Raw genomic sequence first — 10,525 nt, 5'->3', positions numbered from 1 at the left:
GTGTGGAAGCGAGCATGGCCAGGACAGGGCTCTGGGCATCAGGCACAGGCCCACCCCAGCCCCTTCCCCTCTCTCTGCTCTCTCTGCTTCCTCCTCACTTTCCCTCTGCAGGACTCAGTGCTCAGGACAGCACGGGAACGACTGATGGCCAGAGGGAGAGTTGTCAGCTGGGATCCACCACTCTGTGCCATGGGGAAAGTCTGTGGGTCCACTGTGGAGCCTGTAGTGGCTCAGCTACAGTGGGGGGCACTCCCCAAAGTACTCTGAGATGAGTCTGGTGGTGCTCAGAGGAACTATATGTAGATCCAGGGATTGGATTGGCATCAGCCATATATGGGGTCAGAGCCTTAATTCCTGTATTCTCTCACTTAGGTTTTTATTCTTTATTTTTAAAAAGTCTTCATAGTGTTTCTCTTGTGCCTGAGCCAGAGAACATGTTTTTTTGCTTTTTATACAAATATATATATATATTTTTTTGAGCCAGAGAACATTTTCACCGATAGTGAATGTGGATTCCTCTGGCACTACAACCTGCCAGCAGTATCCTCCCTCCAAACTTTTTTGATATGTGACACTCTCACTAGTGATAGATGATATTGTAATATTGTTTTGATTTGCATTTGATAAAAGATGACAAAGAACACTTTTTTCTAAGTGTGTTGGCTGACCACATGTCCTCTTGAGGGGAATGTCTATTAATCATCTTTCCCGTTTTTTTTAAATTATATTATTTTTTTTTATTAGTGAAACACCATGAGGTACAGTTATAGACTTACAAATTTTTGTGCTTGGGTTTCAGTTATACAGTGATCAAGTACCAATCCCTCCACCAGCGCCCATCCTCCACCACCATGGGTCCCAGCGTCCCTCCCACCGCCCAACCCCCCATCCCACCCTGCCTCTGGGGCAGGGCATTCCATTTTGTTCTCTCTCTCTCCCTTTGGGTCCTGTGGTTTGCAAGAGAAGCATTGAGAGGCAATCATGTTTGGTCTATAGTCTACTTTCAGCATCCTTCTCCCATCTTGGGAGGATCCTCCCAACACCCTTTATTTGGTGTTCCCTTCTCATTCTGAGCTTCCTTTTCCCCTAGCACATGTGGTTGGCCTCCAAGTCATGGAGAAAAATTCCTGGTACTAATCTCGGCCACTCCTGCCTGGGTGTTAGTCTCCCATTTTGTTACTTTATGTTCCCCAGATGAATGCGATCTTTCTGTGTCTATCCCATTTTTTCTGACTCATTTCGCTTAACATGATACTTTCCATGTAGTACCACTTGTATGTAAATTTCATGACTTCATGTTTTCTAACAGCTACATAGTACTCCATTATGTAAATGTACCAGAGTTTCTTTAACCAGTCATCTGTTCTTGGGCTCTCAGGACTTTTCCAGATTCTGGCTATTGTAAAAAGTGCTGCAATGAACAAACAAGTGCAGATGTCACTTCGACTATACTTTTTTGCCTCTCTGGGATATATTCCCAGGAGTGGTATTGTTGGGTCAAATGGGAGATCAAATTCTAAGTTTTGAGAGTCGTCGATGATTTATTGTCATTGTTATTGAGCTTTGTGAGTTCTTTATTTATTTGGCTCTGCACTCAGGGATCCCTTCTGGTGTGCTCAGGTGATTTTATGGGTGCCAGAGATCAAACCAGTGTTGGAGACCACAGCGATAGTACATTGGTTAGAGTGCTCGCCTTGCAAATGATAAACCCAGGTTATTTTCTAGCCCACCAGATGGTTCCCTGATCATTAGCAGTGTGTTCATCTTGAAAAATAAAAAATCAAACCCTTGGATTGACTCCATACAAAGCATAGGTTTGCATGGCGTTTTTTTTTTAAATTCTATCATTCAATGCCTTATATGTCTTTGATATTAACCCCTTATCAGATGAGTGTTGAGTATATATTTTTTTCCCATTCCATAGGCCATCTTTGTATCCTGGTCATAGTTTTCTTTGAGGTTAAGAAGCTTCTTAGTTGAATGTAGTCCCATTTGTTTATCTTCACTTCCATTTGCTTGGTCAGTGGTGTTTCAACCTTATGGGTGCCTTTAGTTTCAATGTCATTGAGAATTGTGCCTACATTTCATGTATGTACCTAATGGATTTGGGTCTGGTATTGAGGTTTTAATCCCTTTTGATTTGACTTTTGCACATGGCACCAGTAAAAGTTTGAGTTCCGCTCGGGATGCAAAATGTGTGCTGAAAGTAGACTATAGAACCAAACATTATGGCCACTCAAAACCTCTATTGCAAACTACAACACCCTAAAGGAAAGAGTGAGAAAAGGGGAATGCCGTGCCACAGTGGCAGGGTGGGGTGGCAGCGATGTGGTGTGGGGGTGGGAGGGATACTGGGATCTTTAGTGGTGGAGAATGGGCACTGGTGGAGGGGTAGGTACTCGATCATTGTACGACTGAAACCCAAGCATGAAAGTCTGTAAGTCTACTGTACCTCATGGTGATTCACTAATTAAAAAAATAAGTTTGAGTTCAAATTTTTTACACGTAATTGTCCAGTTTTTCAAGCACCACTTCTTGAAGAGACTTTCCTTACTCCATTTCATATTTCTTGCTCCCTTATCAAAGATCAAATGATCATAATTTTGAGGTACTGTGTCAGGATATTCTACTTAATTCCACTGATATGAGGGTCTGTCTTTATTAATTATCGCTGCTCTCTAGTTCTGTTTAATTACTGCAGCTTTCTAGTACAGTTTGAAGTCACCCATCTACTTTTTCCAAGGATTTCTTTAGCTACTTATGAGGACTTATTGTTCCATATGAAATTCAGGAGTATTTTATTTGAAAAATGCTGTGGGTATACTAATGGGGCCTGCCTTGAATCCGTATGATGCTTTTGGGAGAATATTGTCATTTTGGTGTTGCTAATCCTCCCAATCTATAAGCAGGGGATGTGTCTCCATTTATTCATGTCGTCTTTTATTTCTTGGATATTGGTCGGAGATAGAGGTCTTTAATCTGTTTTTTTTTAATTTTGTGCATGGTGTTAGGAATGTGTATGATTATTATTATTTTTATTGTTATTAGTTTGCCGGTAACTGACTAGTTTTTCAATCACCACTTGTTGAAGAGGCGTTCCTTCCTCCACTTCTTTTTATTTCTTTATTGAAGATTAATTTTCCATATTTCTGAGCATCTATCTCTGGATTCTGATTTCTATTAAATTGATCTGAGAGTCTGTTCTTATTCCAGCACCACACTTTTAACTAATACAGCTGTATAGAAATGGATGAAATTGAGGAAAGTGAGGCACTCTATATTTTTTCCTAGGATTGCTTTGGCTATTTGGTGGGAATTTTCTAGTTGCAGTGTGGCATTTTCTAGTTATAATATTGCTTCCCCTTTAACTCCTTTGATCAGGTCCTGTCATCAGTTTCATTTTTCATTTCATTTCATCATCCTGTTATTCGTCGATTGCCTCAAGCAGGCCCCAGTAACGTCTCCTTCATCCTAGCCCTGAGATTATATTCACGGCTCTTTAGGAGAATGAGACCCATCATTGTTACTGGTATTTGGCATATTTGGTACGCCACGGGGTGGGGGGGGGGAGTTTGCCAGACTCTGCCCTGTGGGCAGGCTACATTTGATAGCCTGCAAGTTTGTCCAAAGTAGGAATGAGATAATAAGATGTCATAAAAAGATGTCCTGATAAGATGTCGCGCAGCTGCAAATGCGGCCGCGCTGTTCCGGGAGCTATATTTTATAGTCTCTGAGTCTTGGCCGTTGATGGGATTACACAGTGCCAGGGGGCCAGGTGGTGGGTGTGACCCCCGCCTACTGGAATTTGGAGGATCTGGGTGGAGGATGCTCGGCTCCAATCCGAGTAGGCTGGGAGATCTTGGCCCCAGAACCCGCATGGATTTGTCCCTCTGCCAGTACCTTCCTGTGTGCGGAGAGTGGTCTCAGCATGGTGGTGGCTGGTCCTGGAGGTTTTTGAAGACCTCCAGCCGAAGTCATCAGTTAAGTCAAACAAAATTAAAAAAGATTTTTGATATGAAAAAAGTACTTTTAAAAATATGAATTCTAATAAAAAATGTGAACAATCCTGTTAACAAAAGCTGTCAGGAATACTTGAAATTGTTTCATTATAGAAGTTACTAGCACAGAGTGAATACATCAGCTTTTTTTTACGTACTGAAGCAACATCCTATTTCAGTTTTACCTTGATCTAGCCACTGGAAGCCTTTCACTGTAGATCAAGTGTGATCCCTTCAATGTGAAGTCCTGGGGGAGGACTCACATGTCTGGTCACTGTCTGCACTTACTCTCTCACCGGAGCTGCAGCTCAGATTAGTGACCACATGTGAGTGGTTGGCAGAATCAAGTCCTCTTGATGTTCTTTATGTAGAGGAGAGAGATGTCATCTGAGCTCCTGAGAATGAACGTCTTCAAGGCAACCAGAGGGACAATGTCTCCTTTCAGTTAACCTTTCGTGACCTGAGAGAATAAGAATTCAAAGAGCAGCCAGGAGAATGGGTGGTTCGGATGCGAGCATTGTTCCTGGAGAATCAGGAGGTGACTTAGTCTCCTCTTGAGGTTCAGGGTGACCGGAAGAGAGAATGTTGGCAGCTCCAGGATGTAGAGAGGTGTGGAACAATGGGGATGGCCTAGTCTGTGGGGTACACTGGCTTCTGGTCCCCCAGAGTCCACCAGGGAGGACCTCACATGCAGAGACAGGGGAACCTGGTCAGTAGCTCGACTGTCCTGCTCCCAAGGCTGCCAGCTACTTTTGATTTGGGCATGTGCTCCAAACCCACAGTGGAGAGTTGGTGGGAAGGCGAGTAAAGGAAGGATAAAGCATAACAACAAATTTTCCCTCCAACACACAGTCCTGAGATGAAAAAGTAGGATTCAGCTGAAGTTACTAGAAAGGCAATTTCTCTCTAATCATAGGGCTCTTCTCTTAGACACAGGAGAATCTCCATAGGAACTTTCATCAAAGGCCAGTTACTTCCTTTGAGGGGCTCTGTGGTCTGGGGAGAAAACTCTCCCCTCCTCTGAGCCCTGAGGGTTGACTATGGGGCCTTCAAGTGCCTCACATCCCTGAGAGGAGAAGTGGAGTCTCTTGAAAGTGAAAGCAAAAGGTGAAGAGAACAAGGAAGCAAAGTCCAGCCCTGACACACACACACACACACACACACACACACACACACACATACACACAGCATAATGCAGCCTGGACTGTCAGTACCTTCTCCACACAGCAGACAGCACAAGCTTCTTCCCTGATGTCTCCTCTGTAGCTGAGATTCACTCAGGCCTGGCAAGGAAGTTCACTGCCACTGAATTAAAAGCAGACAGGAAACCACTGTGGGGTGGGGAGGCAGAGCCCTGTAGGGTAGGGGCAGGAAATGAAAGAAGTTGCCAGTGGGTTTCCTGCTGAGTTTGCCCTTAAGTTAGGGGACAGGTACTTGAAGACCCTCTCGAACAGTAAGAGGGAGGACAAGTCATAACCGGGAAACTGTTCTGTGTCCTCAGTTTGAGTCTAAGCAGGAACCACAGCTCAGCTCCCAGACTCTGACTTCAGATCTTGGCACTTTTTGCCACAAAGGCCCAGGGGTATCCAGGATTCTTCCTGGTTAGCTTTTCTTTGCTCCTCTAGGTTCCTGATTCTTTGAAGGAGCCCAGGAGGATGTGGGGAAGTGGGTGTGGCCATGACAGGGCTCTGGGCATCAGGCACGGGCCCACTCCAGCCCCTCCCCCTGTCTCTTCTCTCTGTCCTTCCTCCTCACTGTCCTTCTGCAGGACTCAGTGCTCAGGACAGCACAGGAACAACTAATGGACAGAGGGAGTGTTGTCAGCTGAGAGCCACCACTCTGTGCTGTGGGGAAATGCTGTAGGTCTGCTGTGGAGCCTGTAATGGATCAGCCACAGTGGGGGGGCACTCCACGAAGTACTCTGAGATGAGTCTAGTGATGCTCAGAGGAACTATATGTAGAGCCAGAAATTAAATTGGCATCAGCCACATATGGGATCAGAGCCTTAGCTCCTGTTTACTCTTGCTTAGGTCTTTGTTCTTAGTTCTGGAAAAAAAAGTCTTTATGTTGTTTCTCTTGTGCCTGAGCCAGAGAACATTTTCACCAATCACTTAATCACTTAACTTCCCATTAGTCGTCAATTCTCTCGAGCGGGCGCCAGTAATCCATGACATTGGCAACTATCTCGCGATCTGCCTATTGTCTGTCATCTACAAGTTGTTCATTCTACTAATCCTAAATAGGATTGGCAGAACACTAGATGAAGGACAACCATGCGGGCAAACCGGGTTCCGCAAAGGAATCAGCACCATTGACCATATCCACACGATAACTAAGTTCATTGAGGTTTCTCGGGAATTCAAGATGCTGCTTTGTTTAATGTTCATTGATTTAAAGAAGGCCTTTGATTCTGTTGAGATGGAAGTGGTCATTGAAGCCCTAGCCAATCAGGGCATTCAAACCCAATACATCAAGATCCTCCATGAGCTGTATTGTGGATTCACTACCAGGATCTCACCATTCTACAAAGAAGTGATTTTCACCAATAGTGAATTCGAATTCCTCTGTCACTACAGCCTGCCAGTAGTATCCTCCCTCCAGTCTTTTTTGATATGTGACACTCTCAGTAGTGGGAGATGATATTGTGATATTGTAATATTGTTTTTGTTTTCTTTACATTTATTTATTTATTTTTATTAGTGAAACACCATGAGGTAGTTATTGACTTACAAATTTTTGTGCTTGGGTTTCAGTTATACAATGATCAAGTACCCTTCCCTCCACCAGCGCCCATCTCCACTACCATGGGTCCCAGCGAACCTCCCACCACCCAAACCCCCATCCCACCCTGCCTCTGGGGCAGGGCATTCCATTTTGTTTTCTCTCTCTCCTTTTGGGTCCTGTGGTTTACAAGAGAAGCATTGAGTGCAATCATGTTTGGTCTATAGTCTACTTTCACCATGCTTCTCCTATCCTGGGAGGATCCTCCCAACACCCTTTATTTGGTGCTCCCTTCTCTATCTGAGTTTCCTTTTCCCCTAGCACATGTGGCTGGCCTCCAAGTCATGGAGCAAAATTCCTGGTACTAACGTCGGCCACTTCTTTGTGTTAGTCTCCTATTTTGTTACTTTATGTTCCCCAGATGAATGCAATCTTTCTGTGTCTATCCCATTCTTTCTGACTCATTTCGCTTAACATGATACTTTCCATGTTGTACCACTTGTATGGTTTTGATTTTCTTTTTGATAAAAGGTCACAAAGAACACTTTTTCCTAAGTGTGTTGGCTGACCACATGAACACTTGAGGGGAATGTCTATTAATCATCTTCCCCTATTTTTGATGGGATGATTTATTGTCTTTGTTATTGAGCTTTGTGTATTCTTTATTTATCTGGCTCTGCACTCAGCAAACCCTACTGGTGGGCTCAACGGGTGCAGGATATCAAACCAGTGTTGGAGACCACAGCAATAGTACATTGGTTAGAGTGCTCGCCTTGCAAATGATCAACCCAGGTTCTTTACCAGCCTACCAAATTGTTCTCTGATCATCATCCGAATATTCACCTTGAGAAATAAACAATCAAACCGTTGGATTGACTCCATACAAAGCATAGGTTTGCGTGGCATTTTTCTTTTAAAATTCTACCATTCAATGCCTTATATGTCTTTAATATTAACCCCTTATCAGATGAGTGTTGAGTAAATACTTTTTCCCATTCCATAGGCCATCTTTGTATCTTGGACATAGTTTTCTTTGAGGTGCAGGAGCTTCTTAGTTGAATGTAGTCCCATTTGTTTATCCTCACTTCCACTTGCTTGGTCAGTGGTGTTTCAACCTTATGGATGCTTTAGTTTCAATGTCATTGAGAATTCTGCCTACATTTCCTGTATGTACCTAATGAATTCAGGTCTGGTATTGAGGTTTTAATCCCTTTTGATTTGACGTTTGCACATGGCATGAAAGAAAGTTTGAGTTCCGCTCGGAATTCAAGATGCGTGCTGAAAGTAGACTATAGACCGAACACGATGGCCACTCAAAACCTCTATTGCAAACTACAATACCCTAAAGGAAAGAGTGAGCAAAAGGGAATTCCCTGCCACAGAGATGTGGTGGTGTGTGGGGGGGATAGGGTGGGAGGTGTGAGGGCTACTGGAATCATTGGTGGTGGAGAATGGGCACTGGTTGAGGGATGGGTACTCGATCATTGTATGATTGAAACCCAAGCACAAAAGTCTGTAAGTCTACAACTGTACCTCATGGTGTTTCACTAATTAAAAAAAGTTTGAGTTCAAATTTTTTACATGTAGCTGTCCAGTTTTTCAAGCACCACTTGTTGAAGAGACTTTCCTTATTCCATTTCATATTTCTTGCTCCTTTATCAATGATCAAGTGATCATAATTTTGAGGCACTGTGTCAGGATATTCTACTCAATTCCATTGATCTGAGGGCCTGTCTTTATTAATTACCACTGCTTTCTAGTTCTGTTTAATTACTACAGCTTTCTAGTACAGTTTGAAGTCACCCATCTACTTTATCCCAAGTATTTCTTTATCTGTTTATGGGGACTTATTGTTCCATATGAAATTCAGGAGTTTTTTATTTGAAAATTGCTGTGGGTATACTAATGGGGACTGCGTTGAATCTGTATGATGCTTTGGGGGAAGATTGTCATTTTGGTGATGCTAATCCTCCCAATCCATAAGCAGGGCATGTGTCTCCATTTCTTCATGTCGTCTTTTATCTCTTGAAGTAGTGTTCTGTAGTTTTCTTTGTAAAGGTTTTTCACTGCTATAGTTAAACTGATTCTGAGGTATTTGACTTTCAGAGACACTATTGTGAACAGAATTTTTTTGTTAAATATCTCACTTCTATTTCATTATTTGTATATAGAAAAGTCATGGACTTTTGTATATTGATTTTGTAACCTGATAAAGTATAGGATAACACTGTTTTGTTCTCCCTCAGGTTGCTTACATTTATCAGGTCACATCCATCCCGGGGCACTGAACTTTTATTATAAATTAATATTGCCTTTCTCCTCTCCTTATGTCTTTTGAATAGTTTACCTTAAAGCAATGTCCTTTCTGTATGGGCACAGGAAGACAGTTAATATTATAATTTGTAACTTGGGAGTTGATTGACTCCAAATAATATTTACCCCTGAGAATCTGCTGTCTTGACTCAGTTGCCCTTAGTTCCTAGCACCCCAAAAGCAGGGTCCCAACGAGGAACTGAATGGACCCAGGGAAAGCTGTGAGCTACCCTGGCATCGAAATGGGCCAGGCCAAAGCGCCACAATACTCAACTATAAGTTGAGGACATGATCATGGACAAATGCTGTCATGATCCAAAAGTAATGACAAGACTAGGACCCTGCTGGGGCTAGGAAGATTAACCTGGCCTGATGACTGTGGAATGTATAGTGAGATGTTCTCAGAAAGAACCAAACTAAGTTTTTATCTCTTAATGTGCTCATACAGAATGAAATTGCTAGAACTATTAGAAGTAGATTTATTACAACTATTTAAGTAGATTATTAACTGAGGGAAGAACACATCCTTGTTGGGATCCCACCTTTGAGCGGATCTCCTAGAAATCTAGAGTAATCTCTTTAGAAGAGATTTTATCCTTGAGTTAATCTCCTGGAGGAGTGGTCTTACCTCACTTTGTTGATTTGTTAATGTTCAACCCACCTTTGCGTCACCCCTTAAGTGATTGCTATATAAACTAAGACTGTAGGCCCAGGTGGGAGAGATCCAGAGTCACAGTGAGAGGGACTCAAGCTTGAGAGAGAGAACAGCCGTCCTGATCCAGGCCACACACAAGGCTCAAGAGCACCGAACACGGTGGGTTAGAAAGAGCTGTCCAGAGAGGCTGTGAACACACAACCTTCTGCGTGCTAAGATTTTACGTTAAAACCCTATAAAAGTCTATGGCTTCTAGGAACTCTCTCTCTCTCTTTTTTTTTTTCTTTGATGATAGAGCTTAAAAAGTATTGAGTCACCATGAATGAAGAAATTTAGTGATGTTTGGAGAAAGAGCTGTATTGGCAACAAGTCACCATGTGGCAGATTTACAAGCCTTACAAGCAGCAATCTTACCTTTAAGGTCACAAGAAGAGGTTTTTTGTTTGATTGGTTTGGGTGTTTTTCTGGCTTTTATGTTTTTGGCCACACAATGCAGAGTTCAGAGTTTACTCCTTGCTGCAGTCAGTCCATTTTCTTCTATGAGAAATCGTAGAATATAATATAATTATAGAATAGAATATAGTCGTAGAATAGAATAGAATAGAATATTGAGACAGAAATAAGAAATAAGACTATTCTGTCTCTAACTAAAATCTGTAATATCTGTATCAGAAGGAAAATAGACAAAATCATAGATTGAGATTAAAGACCTATAATTTTACCCAGGTCACAATCACATGATAATCCTATGGATTTTAAATATAAACTCTAATTTCTTATAATAGATAATAATATTTTATGGAAATTAGTAACACACAATAAATCTTTGATCAACATA

The 10,525-nt window shown here is 42.2% G+C and overlaps 1 protein-coding gene across 1 annotated transcript in view; it reads right to left on the bottom strand.

Moving 5' to 3' along the window:
- Positions 1 to 5,251: 5,251 nt before the first annotated feature.
- Positions 5,252 to 10,525, bottom strand: part of LOC130040455 (E3 ubiquitin-protein ligase TRIM38-like) — a 35,447-nt gene continuing 30,173 nt past the window's right edge. The window contains exons 7-8 of the transcript XR_008794994.1: positions 10,102 to 10,224; positions 5,252 to 5,352 (exon numbers count right to left, since the gene is read on the bottom strand). The gene's annotated coding sequence lies outside the window, so the exon portion shown is untranslated. The remainder of the gene's footprint in view (positions 5,353 to 10,101; positions 10,225 to 10,525) is intronic.

The sequence above is a fragment of the Sorex fumeus genome, unplaced genomic scaffold (genome assembly GCF_029834395.1).
Source record: "Sorex fumeus unplaced genomic scaffold, SorFum_2.1 ptg000094l, whole genome shotgun sequence".
NCBI classification, from domain to species: Eukaryota; Metazoa; Chordata; class Mammalia; order Eulipotyphla; family Soricidae; genus Sorex; species Sorex fumeus.
This window is presented reverse-complemented; position numbering and strand designations above follow the sequence as displayed.